Source organism: Juglans microcarpa x Juglans regia, chromosome 7D, assembly GCF_004785595.1.
Source record: "Juglans microcarpa x Juglans regia isolate MS1-56 chromosome 7D, Jm3101_v1.0, whole genome shotgun sequence".
NCBI lineage: Eukaryota > Viridiplantae > Streptophyta > Magnoliopsida > Fagales > Juglandaceae > Juglans > Juglans microcarpa x Juglans regia.
This window is the reverse complement of record NC_054606.1, coordinates 21,672,245-21,688,810: the sequence shown is the minus strand read 5'-3', so window position 1 is coordinate 21,688,810 and position 16,566 is coordinate 21,672,245. Positions and strand designations below refer to the sequence as shown.

Sequence of the window (16,566 nt, the reverse complement as noted above, 5' to 3'; positions counted from 1 at the left end):
ATAGCTCGACAGACCGCTCGAGCAAAGGCAAGTCAGAGAGCTTCGCTTGACACCGCTCGACACACAGCTCGAGCGGAGGGAAGTCAGAGAGCTTCGCTTAAGGCGCCTCTCGACACATGGCTTGAGCAATTGCGGGAAACAGGTTCGCTCGATGCGGGCTCGACACGCCGCTCGAGCGAACATCACTAATTCTGCTGAATTTAGGGTTTCCGCCGCATAACATATATATATGATATTATTTGACTTGTACTGTAACATAGTGAATAGTAGCCGTCCTACACACATTGTATTGTGATTTCTCAAGTAATAAAAATCCTCTGCAGCTCTCGTGGGCATAGGCAATTTGCCGAACCACGTAAATACTGTGTCGTGTGTGATTGCTTGTTTTCCCGTGTTTGAATTTACTTTATTGTCATCGTTTTTCACAACAGGAAGGTCTAAGCCACATAACTTATACTCCCAAAGAATTAGTCAATGATATAATTAGAGCCTCATTAAGAACTTTTTCTTTCTAAACAATGTAAGGTCACATATGCCACATACCCTTATTACTCAAAACGGGGTATCACAGCGTTTGGTAGCCACCTCCAGCACCACATATGTTGGATCTAGTGCATTCGCATTGCCGGGGAGGCGCCAAACAGACCATCTAGCAGTGGGGAGTAGTTGGATATGTGTCAGAAAATAAATCTAGTACCTTCCCCAAATGATATATCTGACGTTGAGGAGGCACGAGACCCTACAAATCTAGTGTCTTCCTAGCCATTCAGTGCCAAAGCTATCGGATCCGATGGTGGAGTGCTAAATCCACCCCTCTTGGGTTGGTTTGTGCCACCTTGACATCGGATTCACGCTGAATTTGGCTACCAGTGTCGGAACTAGCAATATCCAACCAATCCAATGCTTGATTATGCCTAAACCGCCCATATTTGTTTTGAATCGATGGTGGCAATTCCAACGAGATTTGCACCTTCTTGAGCCAATTCCAACGAATTAGCAAAATTGGTTTTTAGGTTCAAACTTCTTATTTAAGAATTTTATTAATAATCTTTGTATAATCTTAAAAGAATGCAAGTGACAAGAAGTGGTGGGAGGGTATAATACTAAACTCCCTTGTAAAGAAAAATATTAAATTGTAAATATCCAATTATCAAAAGAGAGATTTGGATTCGTCACGAAAGATAAAAGATTACAAAAGACAAAATAAGATATTAGATATTTGCATGTGGATATGTTCCTCTCGTCCATTCATTTGACTTTAGGAATGCGTAACCATTAAGGAAGATCACCGAGAAGTTATCGTGTGCCTAAACATTGACCAAGCAATGTACGCCACGTCGTAGCAAAGTCAAACATTTCTCCGCCCATAGGTGCCTTCAATCCGACGCTCTGCTCTCTCCAACGTGCTTGACAATCGCTTCCTCCTCCTCTTTATAAAGCTACCCCACCCCTATCGACGAGTGTTTACATTCCAGCAGGAGGATAAAAATGGCGACAGTTGGAGGAATTAGCGATGTTAATGAGGGGAAGCAGAACAGCCTGGAGATTGACAGTCTCGCTCGTTTTGCTGTCGATGAGTATAACAAGAAACAGGTTCGCTAATCCCCCAATCTTTCATTTTTATTTCCTCAGAAAATTGTGGGTGATTTTTATAGTACTCTATATAGTCAAATGATCAAGATGCTCTATAATTCCAAGCATATTAGCACGTAAAGATTGATTGATTGATTTATGACGAATCATTTTAATTTAGGTGATTGGAATTTTATCGAATTAATGTTATCACGTCTAGAATTTGGTAAAATACGCTAAATCGTGGGCTGATGGATGCTGTGTGGGAATCAGCCGTAGAAATCTTAGGACCCTTTCCAGTTAAAGTTGGCTTCCAATGTATAATTTGAATTGAGATTAATATTTAAATCATTTTCAACCTTAATTATATACACGAAGTTTTTAGGGTTATTTTATTTTATTTTTTGTCTTTTGCCCAAACATTTTAATGGATTTTATTAGCACGTCAATATTTTGGTTATTTGGGGGAAATTCGTGTTGTGAGATATATCCGAGTGTGACTATTCTTTATTGAACTTTTGTTATCGTTTTGTGGTGCAGAATACACTTCTGGAGTATGGGAAGGTGCTGAATGCGAAACAGCAGGTGGTTTCTGGGACTGTGTACTATATAACACTGGAGGTTACAGATGGCGGGAAGAAGAAAGTTTATGAAGCCAAGATTTGGGAGAAGCCATGGCTGAACTTCAAGGAGTTGCAGGAGTTCAAGCTCATCGATGATGCCCCTTCAGGCTCGAGTGCTTAGCTAGGTATCAATTACAGAACACTGTTGCTCTATTTTGATTTCTGGTGTTGATTTTCTTGAGGATCTATTAGGACTACAAGTTGACTTAACTGTTAATAAGATTAGAAGGGTTGAGGAATTGAATGCGCATTCCCATTTGATGCTGCCATAAAGAGACTGTGTCTAGGAATTATGTGTTTTGTGCTGGAATGCATGTACGAGATTGCCTTCTAAAGTCTAAACAGGGCCCAACAATCATAACATCTTTTTCCTATATGAGTAAAGATGTTAATGTAAGTATCAAGTGTTCCTTCATTATTGGGGAAACGGTATTTTTTACCCTCGAGCTATTACCATCTTCTTAACTTGTACCATAAACTACCAAAACTATAAATTTGCATTCTAAACAACCAGATGTTGATAATTTGTGCCTCGGTCAAGATCTGGTTATTAATATCTATGAAAAACCGGATATTTGGCATAATGATTGTAACTGTCCGATCTTGATTGATTATGCAAATTGCCACAATTTGGTAATTTGAATGCAAATGGATAGTTTAGGGTTCAAATTGAGAAAATTGTGGTATTTTAAGTTGCAAAGTGTAACTTATGCTTTATTATACATCCACAGCCAGGTTTGCAAGCACCATATTTATTAATTTGCAACTAATTGCTCCCCTTGCCCCGGGCTGTTGTCAATGTTTTGTAAGATATGTTCCGCACTTTATTGTATTCAATTTAAGAAGAAGGCTAACATGTTGAGGTGACCATTCAGATACATTGAGATCTATTTTTTGACATTCAGACATGAAAATGACCTTTACTCCTGCAAGCAAAACAGGGACATCTAATGAATATATTGTTTATTGATATGCAAATGCTCCTGTATGAACTGTTTATGGATCTTAGAGGAGAATCTGTTTCTGCTGTAGCTCAATTCAAGTCGCTGATAATTTTTCCTTGCATATTTACTCCTGCAAGCAAAACGGAGACATCTAATGAATATATTGTTTATTGACATGCAAATGCTCCTGTATGAACTGTTTATGGATCTTAGAGGAGAATCTGTTTCTGCTGTAGCTCAATTCAAGTCACTGATAATTTTTCTTGCATATTTAGGTGACTGAAGATCAGATGCATCTTGCTTTGCTTCAAGTTGAATTAGAAGTAAATATGAGCATTGAAGGCATGTTCCTATGAAATAAATGTAAATAAATCTTATCCTGATCAGATTCTGAGCCTTCTATATGTAATTCAGGATCTGGTGGATTCATCTTTCTTTGTGACTGTATTAACTCTTTGAACACTGGTATTTATGCATGAATACAATATGTAAGTCAATCTTTCTTTTCCCTTCCCTTCCCTTCCATTCCATTCCCTGTCTAATTCGATCTTTCTTTTGCATTCCCTTCCTCTATAAATTTGCAAGCACACTGTTAAACTTACTCATTGCAAGTGATCACTCGCTTGCACCAAGATTCTCCCTTGGATATCCTAATTATCTTATTTTCAACACCAAATGGTTATCCTTTTTTTGTACTAATTAAATATTTTTATTCATTTAATTGAAAAACAAATTTCGTGGTAAAATGATGGAAAGTTTGCTTCAATATTTTTTTTTTAAATCATTATTAGTAGTTTGTACAAAACACAAAATTTGCAAAGATTCACTTGTGTTGTTGTAGAAAAATCTTATTGCGACAGTTATTCAGTCATTACAAAAAATGATGTTTCTCGTTACAAAAATAGATATATCAATCCAAGAAAAGCCACCGTCAACAATGAAGGAGTGTGATTTAGCAAGAAACACTAGACGTTATAAATGAGTGATCTTTCGAACAAATACGATATTGTTCAAACAGTTTGCTATGTTCATGAGTAAGTTCAAAGACTGGTTTAGAGCCCATTTGGATTGAGAGGTGATATCATCTCATCTTATCTAATTTTCATTAAAAATTTCACTATTATTCATAAAACATCACAATTTATCTCTGAATCCAAACGGACTGTTCAATTGAAAACTAAAAATGTTTGAATAATATTGTGAGGGAGTAAAAATAAAGATATCGGCTTTGGGCCCAGTAAGGGGCAAAGGGGCAGGGAGGCACGCGGAAAGTGCTAAAAGCAAGGCCTAGGTAACAGTAGGGGACATCAGGGGCATGTCAGGGGACATGCGGTCAGAAGGTTTGGCCGTACCTGCAGAGGCTGGCAGAGGGGGCGCAGTCAGACATGCAAAACAGGCTTGGTAGGCGCACGCGGGAAAAGTGATTCAGATAAATAAAGGAGGAGGGTCTTCTTCCAAGTCTGCTTCTTCTTCGTCATCAGTTCTCCTTCTTCTTCTTCGTCTTCAGTTCTCATTCTTCTTCTTCGACCTCCCCTTTAACCAGAGAACAGAGAGAGCTCCAACGAATGTCTTTCTCCAGTAAATTTACATTCAACATCACCATTGTACAAAGAGATATGAGAAACCATGAGAGATTGTAAACAAGAATATTATAGTAGATTTCTCCTCCCCAAAGGCCCATGGACGTAGGCATTATGTTGGACCACGTAAATTAATGTGTTAATCTCTTTATTTCTCTGCACTTATATTTTCCATTCACCGCCATGGACGTACGCACCTCCGCCATACAACCGCATCAAAACACTACTGGGGGTTCCAAACAACACCGAACGAGGCCCAAATCGCTCCAGTGGGCCGTGAATGACTCTTTCTTCCCTTCCGACCTGTTGAGCGATTTTTACCGCATCAACAGATATCATTGATATGTACCCCCTACTTGTAAGTTTTAACGGTTTCAAAGATTTTCAAACTAGAGCTATGATTGTTGGAATGGTTAGTTTCATGTTTATGTAATCGACATTGCTTGGGCATTAATATACATGTCTAAACACATTGATTCATTAATAAATGATAGTTTTTTTTTTTACAATTTTTTTAGATAGGATCCACTTTTTTATAAGAGCTTGTATGAAACTTATCTATTTGAGACTTGTACAAATTATTTTTTAAATAATATAATTGTTTGGAAAGATATATAGATTTATGTTGAACAAAAATGTCTCATTACCATCAATATATGCATATATATATATATATAAAATAAATAGAACATAAGTTTTTTAAATATGGCATATATCATAGATAGGAATAATTCATAAATTGTTCTAGTTTTTAATAAAGCAATAGACATCCATTCAATTTCCTACAAGACATTTTAAGAGTGCAACTAATTAAGTTATTAGTTTAGTAATAATATTTTTATTCACTAGTTATAACATTTTTTTTTTAATTTTTTTCAATTTTTTTTAACATTCTTAATTATTAAGAAAAATATATATAATTTTATTAATAATCATTTCTTTAGTGTCAAAAATAAAAAAAATTAAATACATATACGGTAAAATTTAACGATAAATTTAAGAGAATCCACTGACATTTTCCGTAAAATAATATTCGCAGTTGGATATGTTCCTCGTCCTTTCAATTGACCATTAGCAATGCTTAACCACTAAGGATGCATAAACATTGACCACGCGTTGTGCGCTCCTTGTTAAGAAAATCAAGCATTTCTCCGCTTAAAGATGCCCTCAATCCCACGCGCTCTTATCTCCGCCTGATTGCTAATCGCTTCCTCCTACTCTTTTATAAAGCCCCTCGTATCCATGAACGGATACAGCTGCTGAGCAGGACCACAAAAATGGCGAGACTCGGAGGAATTAAGGAAGTTAATTTGAGAGGAGAGAACAGCCTGGAGTTCGACAGTCTCGCTCGTTTTGCCGTCGATGAGCACAACAAGAAACAGGTTCGCTGATTCCCCAATCTTTCATTTTTTCTTTCATTTTTTTTTCAGAGAAAATTGTGGTTGATTTTTAGAGAACTACATATAAAGTCAAACTGATCAAGATGCTCTATATTTTCTTGCAAATTATCACCTATGATTTCTTGAGTTATGATGATTGATTTTAATTTAGATTATTGGAAATTTATCAGGTTTAAGATTTTGCAAAATACGATAAATCATGAGTGGATGGATGCTGTGATGGAATTAGCTGTAGAAATCTTAGGCCCCATTTCTAGATAAATTTGGCTTTTTTTAATGTCTAATTTGGATTTGAGATCAATGGAAACGAGCTTAATGTTTTTTTTTTCATCCATGATTATATGCACGAAGTTTTGACGGTAATTTTTGATTAATTTTTTTGCGACAACATGTTATTAACCTCTCATCAGCTTGCCAAAATTCCGTTTATTTCAAGGAAAAGCCTGGTGCAATACTATATCCGTGTGTGAATATTCTTTGTTGAACTTTTGTTATTGTTTTGTGGTGCAGAATACACTTCTGGAGTTTGGAAGGGTAGTGGAGGCGAAACAGCAGGTGGTTTCTGGAACAATGTACTATATAACACTGGAGGCAACGGATAGTGGGAAGAAGAAAGTTTATGAAGCCAAGATATGGGAGAAGCCATGGCTGAACTTCAAGGAGTTGCAGCAGCTCAATCTCATTGCTGAATGTTGATGCCCCTTCAGGCTCTATTGCTTAGCTAGGTATCAATTACAGAACACTGTTGCTCTGTTTTGATTTGTAGTGTTGATTTTCTTGTGGATCTGTAAAGTGTAGAAAATACTCAGATAACAAAAACCCTAGCAGAGCAAGAAGACGAAAAAGAAAAAGAGGCTTCTGGAGAAAAGAGTGGTGTGAAAATGAATTAAGCATTAAAGTCCATGTACAGTAACCTATTTATACAAGCTGAAATAAAGGGAAGAAAAAAAAGCTATACGACAAGTGTGCTATATTACAGAAGTAAAAAATAAACAAAATTACAATTTTGTCCTTATACATAAAATGACAATTATGTCCTGATATCCCCCTTCAAGATGGAGAGTATATAGAATGTATTCCCCTCTTGAAAACTAAATGATGAAATTGGTGATAACCAAGAGGTTTGGTTAACACATTAGCAAGTTGATGACCAGAAGACAAATGGAAGGTCTTTATAACACCAGCTTGTATTTTTTCCCGAATAAAATGGCAGTCCAGCTTAATATACTTCGTTCTTTCATGGAAAACTGGATTAGCAGCAATATGTAAGGCAGTCTAACTATCACAAAAAAGTTGAGCACTATGAGAATCTGAAACACCAAAATTAGATAAGGTCAGAAATCAAATGATATCACAAGTAGTAGAGGCCAATAGTAGAGGCCATTGATCGATACTTAGCCTCGGCAGAAGATGTAAAAAACAATTGTCTGTTTCGTGTTCTTCCAAGAAACCAAATAATTCTCAAGAAAAACACAATAACTACTTGTAGATCTCCTCCTGTCAGGACAAGAAGTCCAATCAGAATCAACAAAGGCTTTAAGAGACTATGTATTGTCAGCTGGAAAGAAAAGTCCATGGCCAGGAGTGCCTTTAACATATTGTAAAATTTTGTAGGCTGTTTGTAAATGAGGTTATCTAGGCTGAACCATATATTGGCTAAGTCTATTGACAGAATAGCACAAATCTGGCTGAGTTATTGTGAGGTAAAGAAGGCGCCCTACAAGCCTTCTATAAATTGTAAGGTCGGGCAACAAATCTCCCACATCCTTACTCAACTTAATATTTTGCTCCATAGGAAAAGTAACAGGTTTAGAAGCAAGGAGACTAGCATATTGAAGAATTTCCAATGAATATTTTCTCTGACACAATGAAATACCAGCAAGAGATCGTGCCACTTCCAAACCAAGAAAATATTTGAGTTTGCCAAGGTCCTTAAGCTTAAACTTCTCATTAAGCAAGGACTTTAAAGACTCAACAGCTTGCATATCATTACTAGCTATGAGAATATCATCAACATAGACAATAGGGGCAATAAAAGATGAACCCTCAATCTTGGTAAAAAGAGAATAATCAGCTTTGGATTGTTGAAAACCCAAGCTGAGGATAGAAGTGGAAAACTTGGAGAACCACTGCTGTGAGGCTTGTTTCAAACCATAGAGTGATTTGTTCAACTTGCAAACTTGAGACTCCCCTTTAATGTGAAAACTAGGAGGTAAAACCATATATACTTCTTCAAATAAATCCCCATGCAAAAATGCATTATTAACATCAAGTTGTGTAAGATGCCAGTCTTTCACAGCAACAATGGCCAAAAGAGATCTAACAGTTGCCATTTTAGCAACAGGGGAAAATGTTTTAGAATAATTCAAGCCTTCAGTTTGGGTATAACCCTTGGCAACCAGCCTTGCCTTATATCTCTCAATGGATCCATCAGTACGATATTTAATTTTAAAAACCCATTTGCAACCAATAGGCTTCTTACCAGGAGGTAAAGAAATAACAGTCCAAGTATTATTAAGTTCCAGGGTTGCAATCTCAACTGACATGGCATTTGTCCAATGAGAGTGCTTGATAGCTTGATGATAGAACTCAAGTTCAATATCGGTAGAGATGGACATGACAAAGGATTTATGGGAAGAAGAAAGGTTAGCATAAGACAAAAAATTGAAGATATCATATTTAGGAGGAAAATTGTGTTTTAATCATTTTGTAAAAAACTGTAAAGATATGTGACACTTCAGATTTATGTTTAAAAAGATAAAGTCATGTAGCACGAGTTGAATCATCAACAATAGTAAAAAAATTTATAACCTTCAACAGTAGGTACTAAATATGGACCGCAAACATCGCAGTGAACTAGGTCAAATGGAACAGCAGACAAACGAGCATTATTAGGAAATGGTAATTTTTTTTTTGTTTAGCTAAATGACAGATCATGCAAGGATGGTATGGAGCAGTCAATTTAGAAACAAAATTATTCAGAAACAGCATTCTAGAATTAGAAGGATGATCAAGTCTATTATGCCAAAGCTCATAATTGGAGCATTTGGAGGTATTGGAACAAACAAATGTATAAATTGTTTCAGGTAAATAGGCAATATGTGAAGTAGAAACAGAATTAGAAAAGCCTGATTGTTGCAGTATGTAAAGACCTCCATGCAATCTATCCACTCCAATCAGCCTCCAACGAATCAGGTCCTGTATGAGACAAATGTCAGAGGAAAATAAGAAGGAACAAGTCAGTGACTCTGTTAACTTGCTAATAGAAATTAATTTGAAATGAAAAGTTGGAATACATAGAACATCATGTAGAACAAGATGCTCAGAGATAGAAACATAGCCAATATGTGTAACAAGTACAGATTGACCATTAGGAAGCTTCACAGAAGCATTAACAGAGCAAGCAGAAGAAGTAAAACAATCAATAGAGGGAACCATATGATTAGTGGCCTCAATATCCAAAATCCATGAATTAGAATCAAAAGGAATACACTGAGTAGCAGAAAAATAGAATGAGTATTATTAGAAGGAAAAATAATACCAGAAAAATTATTTGAAACAACTGTATTGACAGTAGAAGTAGCTGGATCAACAGATTTAGGAGAAGGTAGCATGGACAAAAGCTGCTGATACTGAGCCTCAGTCAATGAAAAAGGAGAAACAGCCGAGGGTTTACTATCACTAAGGATAGTAGTATTAGCCATGGACTGTTGCCTCTATTTTGGCTTGTAGCCAAGGCGAAAACCATGCAATTTGAAACACTTTTCAATCACGTGACCAGTAATTTCACAATGTTTACAAATTGGTCTATCATTCCTTGAAAAGGATTTAACAGATCTGGTGTTATCAACATGAGAAGAAAATACATGAGAATCAACAGAAGGCAAAGAGATAGAGGAAATCTCGTGTTGTTCCTCTTGTAAAACAAGAGAAAAAACTTTATTCAGAGGAGGCAGAGGCTCCATTAGTAAAATCTGTGCGCGAGCTGGTGCAAAGGACTTATTTAATCCAACCAAAAACTGTAAAATGCGTTCCTGTTGAACATAGGAGTTCAACGTTCGTACAGCACCACAAGAACAAGCAGGAATAGGCTTGTAATTAGAGAGTTCATTCCAAAGGCCCTTAAGACGAGTAAAATAGTCACTCACCGAAAGAGAACCCTGAGTAAGAGAGGAAATCGATTTCTGTAAATGAAAAATGCGAGGTCCATTTTTTTGAGAAAATCATTCCTTAAGGTCTGACCAAATCTCATAAACAGTTACAATATACAAGATACTAGAAGAAATTTCAGTAGAAACAGAGTTTAAAAACCAAGATATCATCATATTGTTGCATTGGAGCCAAGGATTGGAATGAGAATCCCGCCGGATTTGAAGGCTTAGGGAGAGATCCATCGACAAAACCTAGCTTATTCTTTGCAGAAAGAGCCATGGACATCAATCGAGACATCAATCGAGACCATGCATGGTAATTTTCTTCGAGAAGAGGCCGAGTGACCAAAAGGACACCAGAACTATCGCTCGGATGAAGGAAATAAGGAGAAGTTGCATCCTCAGAAACATATTTAGTAGCGGGAGCCATGAAAAAAAAATGAGTTAAGAAGAAGATAAAACGTCTGATACCATGTAAAGTGTAGAAAATACTCATATAACAGAAACCCTAGCAGAGCAAGAAGACGAAAAAGAAAAAGAGGCTTCTGGAGAAAAGAGTCGTGGGAAAATGAATTAAGCATTAAGGTTCATGTACAGTAACCTATTTATGCAAGCTGAAATAAAGGGAAGAAAAAAGCTATACGGCAAGTGTGCTATATTACAGAAGTAAAAAATAAACGAAATTACAATTCTGTCCTTATACATAAAATGACAATTATGTCCTGATAGGATCTCTTAGGACAGCTAGTTGACTTTAACTGTTAATAAAAATAAAGGGTTGAGAGATTGAATGTCCATTCCCATTTGATGCTGCCAGAAGGAGATTGGTCTGGAATTATGGGTTTTATGCAGGAATGCATGTAAGAGACGACTTCTAAAGTCCAAACAGGGCCAAACTTATAACATCCATTTCCTATGTAAAGATGTTAATAAAAGTACTTATGTGTTCCTTCATTATAGGTGAAACTATAATTTTTTACCCTCGAGTTATCCCTCGAACTTGTACCATAAACTACCAAAATTATAAATTTACATTCTAAACAACCAAATTTTGACAATTTTCTCATCGGTCAAGATCTGATTGTTAATAACTTTAATATCAATGAAAAATAGGATACGTGGCATATTCGTAATGGTCAGAACTTAATTGATTATGCAAATGGATAGTTTTGGTAGTTTAGGGAGCAAATTGAAAAAGAAGGGTATCTCAGGTTGCAAAATGTAAATTATGCTTTTATTATACCATCCACAGCCGTGTTTCAAGCACCATATTTATTTATTGGCAAATGATTAGATACCAGCTGTTGTCAATGTTTTGTAAGTCCCATGTTCCGCACTTTTTTTCCCTTCAATTTAAGTAGAATACTAACATGTTGTGATGACTATTTCAGATACATGAGATCTATTTTTAACATTCATGCATGAAACTGTGCTCAAGATGTAAAACATACTAAATTTTGGGGTCCACGATATGCAGCTCATATTTGTATGACCTCTACTCCTGCAAAACATAGCCTTCTAATGAAGATATTGTTTATTAATATGCCAATGCTCCCATATGAACTGGTTAAGGTAGGATCTTAGATTCTGGTGGTGCTCAATTTATGTCACTAATAATATTTCCTTGGTATATTCAGGTGACTGAAGATCTTCAAGCTGAGATGAAGTAAATATGAGCATTGAAGGCATGTACCTATGAAATAAATGTAAATAAATCTCATCCGGAACAGATTCTAAGCCTTTTATGTATAATTCTGGATCTGATAGATTCATCTTTCCTTGTGACAGTATCAACTCTTTGAAAACATTTTTTTTTTTTTGGAATTACTTTGTCTACATAGGAATCCTATAGAAGGATTTTACATGTTGATGTGTCAGTCAACTGTATTCTTAGTTGAATTTTTTAGTTCACTTTTTGTTGAGTCAAGACTTGCCAAATTTCCTTGTAACTTACCTTTTGTAAAAAGCTTGTATGGACGTGCTAGTTCTCATTGTATTTATGCGTGAGTCAATATTTCTTTTCCTTTCCATTCGCTGTCAATGTCGATCTTTCTTTTGCATTCCCTTCCTCTATAATAAATTTGCAAACTCACTATTAAACTTATTCATTGCAAGTGATCACGCACTTGCTTGCACCAATACTCTCTCTTTGTGGGCTTGTTTGAGAATCTGGGGGGATTTGCACTTGTTACGCTATTTGATCGATGGAAGGTGCATTTCGAGTTTTAGTTTTTGTCTTCCTTCCACATAGTTTCAGGAGGGTAGAGTCTTGCTTCATGATAAGCACAGGAGCAATCAAACTGGTCAAGCATAACCCCAATATTTATATTGTGATGCCAAATCAATCAAATAATTTATGGATAAAAAAATCCAATATGCTCTGTGTATCATTGGCAATTTAAACACTCTTTCACATCAAAAACTTATCTGCATTGTTCAATTGTATTGCACTTATGAAATTTTTATTTGCGACCGCCCTACAAAATCGTCGCAACAGAGTATTTGAGACGAGCCTTTTGTGTCCACTTTGCAACGTGTATTTTTTTATTGCAAATGGTCCGCAGTATTTTTGAACTTTTTGCGGGACTAAGAATTGTTGCAAAAAGTCATATATCTTCTAGTGATATAGATCATTATTTTTGGAATCATGATTGAGGGACTTGTTTAGCCCTTAACAAGGAGCGGGCTTGGTTAAGAGGCCCAACCCAACAGATGGTAAGGATCAAGTTGATGGAAATCTTTAAAGACTCATACGATCCCTTCTTGTAACTGCCAAATGAGGTGGAATGGATAACTGATCCAAGAAATTGGAATGAATCCAATATTCTCGGGATGAGCATCAAGTCAAAAGAACATGAAGATAAGACCTAATGGGATGATCATCAGTAGTGTCTATCAATAACCACCTATGCCTATATATACAAGAAGCAGACAACATGTTCAGTTAACACGACTCATCTTGATCACTATCTTGGTAATAACTTATTCTGCATATCGCTAACTTAGGCATCGGATGTGCATCATGCATACGTGCATTAGGCATATTGGGCCACCATCCCTATTTGTTGCAGGCAGTGGATTCTGACAAATTGTGAAACACGTCCTTTGTAACACTCCGGTCCCGGATGGGTCAAAAGTTACTTTCTGTCACTTAAAATCATATCTTATAGTACATATATAGACTCCAAATTCTCAATGCCATATAAAAATTATTGTTTCAAACCAACTACCTCAATATAATCAACCTCCCCAAATATCAAATCATTAGAACACGACAAAACTACTTAATAAAATTCGTCAATACTTATAGAAACCTTTTATACTTAATCCACTATACTTAAATCATTTCACCCATGCTTCATAATCTTGATCATCAGCTGAAATATTCAAATTATTTGAAAAATATTGTGGAGATAAGGAGTGAGTTATCAACAACTTAGTAAGTAGAGAACATATACTAGTATGTAAACATGAGCATTTACAGAGTCTTGAATGCAGAACAAAACATTTATTTTTAAAATGCAGAGTCAAAACGTGTTAACAAAATATTAGAGCGAAACTTTTAGAAAACATTCTTATTCAAAAATCATTTGGCATAGCATAATCTAAGATATCATCTTCATATCATATCAGAGCATCACATCAGGACAAAGATCATGTTTAATTCCCATAATAGGATTATAAACTACCATTATACTAGTGGCAGGACCGTATACAACTATTATACATGTGACATGGCCATATACCACTATTATACCTATGACAGGGCCGTATACCAATATTATCAACCGTAGTTGAGTCGTATACCATTATTATACCCTTAGCTAGGCCGTATACCATTATTATCACTTGTGGCAGGACTGCATACTATTATTATACCCGTGATAGGGCCTTAACGGAACATATCAGAAATATAATAGAATTAGATACATATACAGAATCAAAAAGTCATGCCAAATGTTTTCAGATGCCACATCATATCAAAACAGAGTATTGAACAGATTCAAATCATTTCACGTATTCAAAAACAGATTCAGAATATCTTTACATCACATGCACAAATTCTTAAATTTCATATTCGTTCTTTTTGCACAGTTCATAAACAGAATGCCAAAAATTGGCTCATGTCTACACCAGTCATGACAAAAATACTTCTTTCATACAGATTCATGAGTAATGTAGAACAAATAACTGAGGTTGTTTCAATTTTTTTTTTCGAAATATGCTTATTTTCCAAAATCAACCCCAGTTCATTTTTTTTATGCAAAGTCTAGCATAGGAATCCCGCTTACCTGGACTTTTTAACTTTTTAAAAATTTTCCACAATAGTGCCAAGTAAATATTAATCGTTACCTATAAAATAATCACGTAACTTACGTAAATTCCCAATTGAACACGTACTTCGTTATTAAAGCCCAAAGTACCTAAATAACCTAGACTTCATTTACCTATAATCGCTCCCCAAATACTATGATTTTCACCTACTTTCACCTATTAATCGATTAAACTCTAAAAATATTCTCCACCCCCCACATCTAATTTCTCTTAGTTTTATCACAATAATATCATCATAATTAATAAACATTGGATCACTTTCTAGGGGTATACATGTAACTTACTCTCTAAGGGGCTTAAATTTTTAACAAGTGAAATGGAGGAGAGAGAGGCTTACGGGCAGTGTATGCATGCAACGTGGGTTGTGGCTCGATCGTGAACCTCCGGCATGGGTGAGCAACGATGGTTGTTCCAGGCGGCACAACAAGGAAATATGAGAGAGAGAGAGAGAGAGAGAGAGCAGTGGCTTAAGCACCCTGATGGGAAAACTATTCTGTTTTTGGCAAGGGAAAGTCGATGCCTCTTGGACGTTTGATGGTGGCTTGGGATTCACAGTACAGGGTGGGGGCAGTGTAGAGTTCTCTGCGTAACTGGAACCAACGAAAACATGGAAGAGGCTTGCATGGTGGTGGGGTGTGCACTGGAAGACTTTGGGTGTGGGAGGCTTGAGGTGGTGGTGCTCAACAAGACGGCACGACTGGTTGGTGTTAACTGCAGTTGAGGCTAACGACGTGGAGGAGCAGTTGGGATGATCATCATTAGTGTCTATCAATAACCACCTAAGCCTATATATACAAGAAGCAAACAATATATTCAGGTAACATGACTCATCTTGATTATTTATCTTGGTGATAATTTATTTTGCATATCACTGACTTAGGTATCAGAGATACATCAGGCACACCGAGCCACCACCTCTATTTGCTGCAAGCAATAGATTATGACAGATCGTGGAACAAGTCTAAACACATGATAAATAAAGCCTACGTTTTGATCTAGTACCGAACAGGCAGAAAGTACAATCAACATATTTAACTCTATAAAAATTTCTCATTTATTTTTTTCCAGAGAAGTTAGGCCTTTTTACTTTTTAAAATTTTCTTTGATACATCGAATTAACATTTCCGAACCACTTTTTGACTGTCATTATCTATCTTTCACATGGTTGACTCTTCAACAACTATTTTACTTTATTTTAATTTATTCTCGACCTAATTTTTTAGGTCATTTACTCCATATTCTCCCTAACTTTTCACCCGTTTATTACTGACACGTTTATTAAAGTTGATACTTGAATGTAACAATGTTAGCTGAAATATTATTTCATATAGATTAAATATGGACATGTATGCCTCTTGAGTTTTATCTCTTGACTCTCATAAAAATCTCTATTTTTTTTTTTAAACAAACAATAAATTCACTTGATCTTACTTTCTTGCCTTGTCTTTATAAATTCTCAAAACAATCTCAGTTTCTCATATACCATAAATTAAAACTTGGTGAATCTCTTCCTTGGGCATAACCGAACCCTAGAATCCATATCTTAAAAGGTTGAAGACTCTTAATTTGCAGTATCTTAAAACATTTAGCAAGGAAAAATGTACATAAGATGATATAAAACTGAGCTGCATTGGAATACTTAAAAACATAGTTGAACTAGCTGAAGCCACTGTATACCAATAAATTTATTGGATATTTTAATCTATCTATTTCATAAATTAACCTTATAGATAACCTAAATTTATAGATAACCCAATGCGAGATGCATAAGAACTAGATTATGTGAACTACTCAAGATGCCTTTTCTAGTTAGATTTTAACTAGAAAAGATGCAATGCTCCAAAGTAAATGGAGTTTGGAACATATACCGTGGTGTCTATCAATTTCGCCATATCCCTCATTTTTGTTTTGTTGGCATGTCTACCATGTTAGCAATATGGAGAGTGCGTCCTTCTGCCAAT

General features: G+C 35.9%; 1 pseudogene; it reads left to right on the top strand.

Annotated features, from left to right (window-relative positions):
• The first annotated feature begins 1,330 nt into the window (after positions 1-1,330).
• Positions 1,331-12,298, top strand: LOC121238809 (annotated as a pseudogene).
• Positions 12,299-16,566: the final 4,268 nt, after the last annotated feature.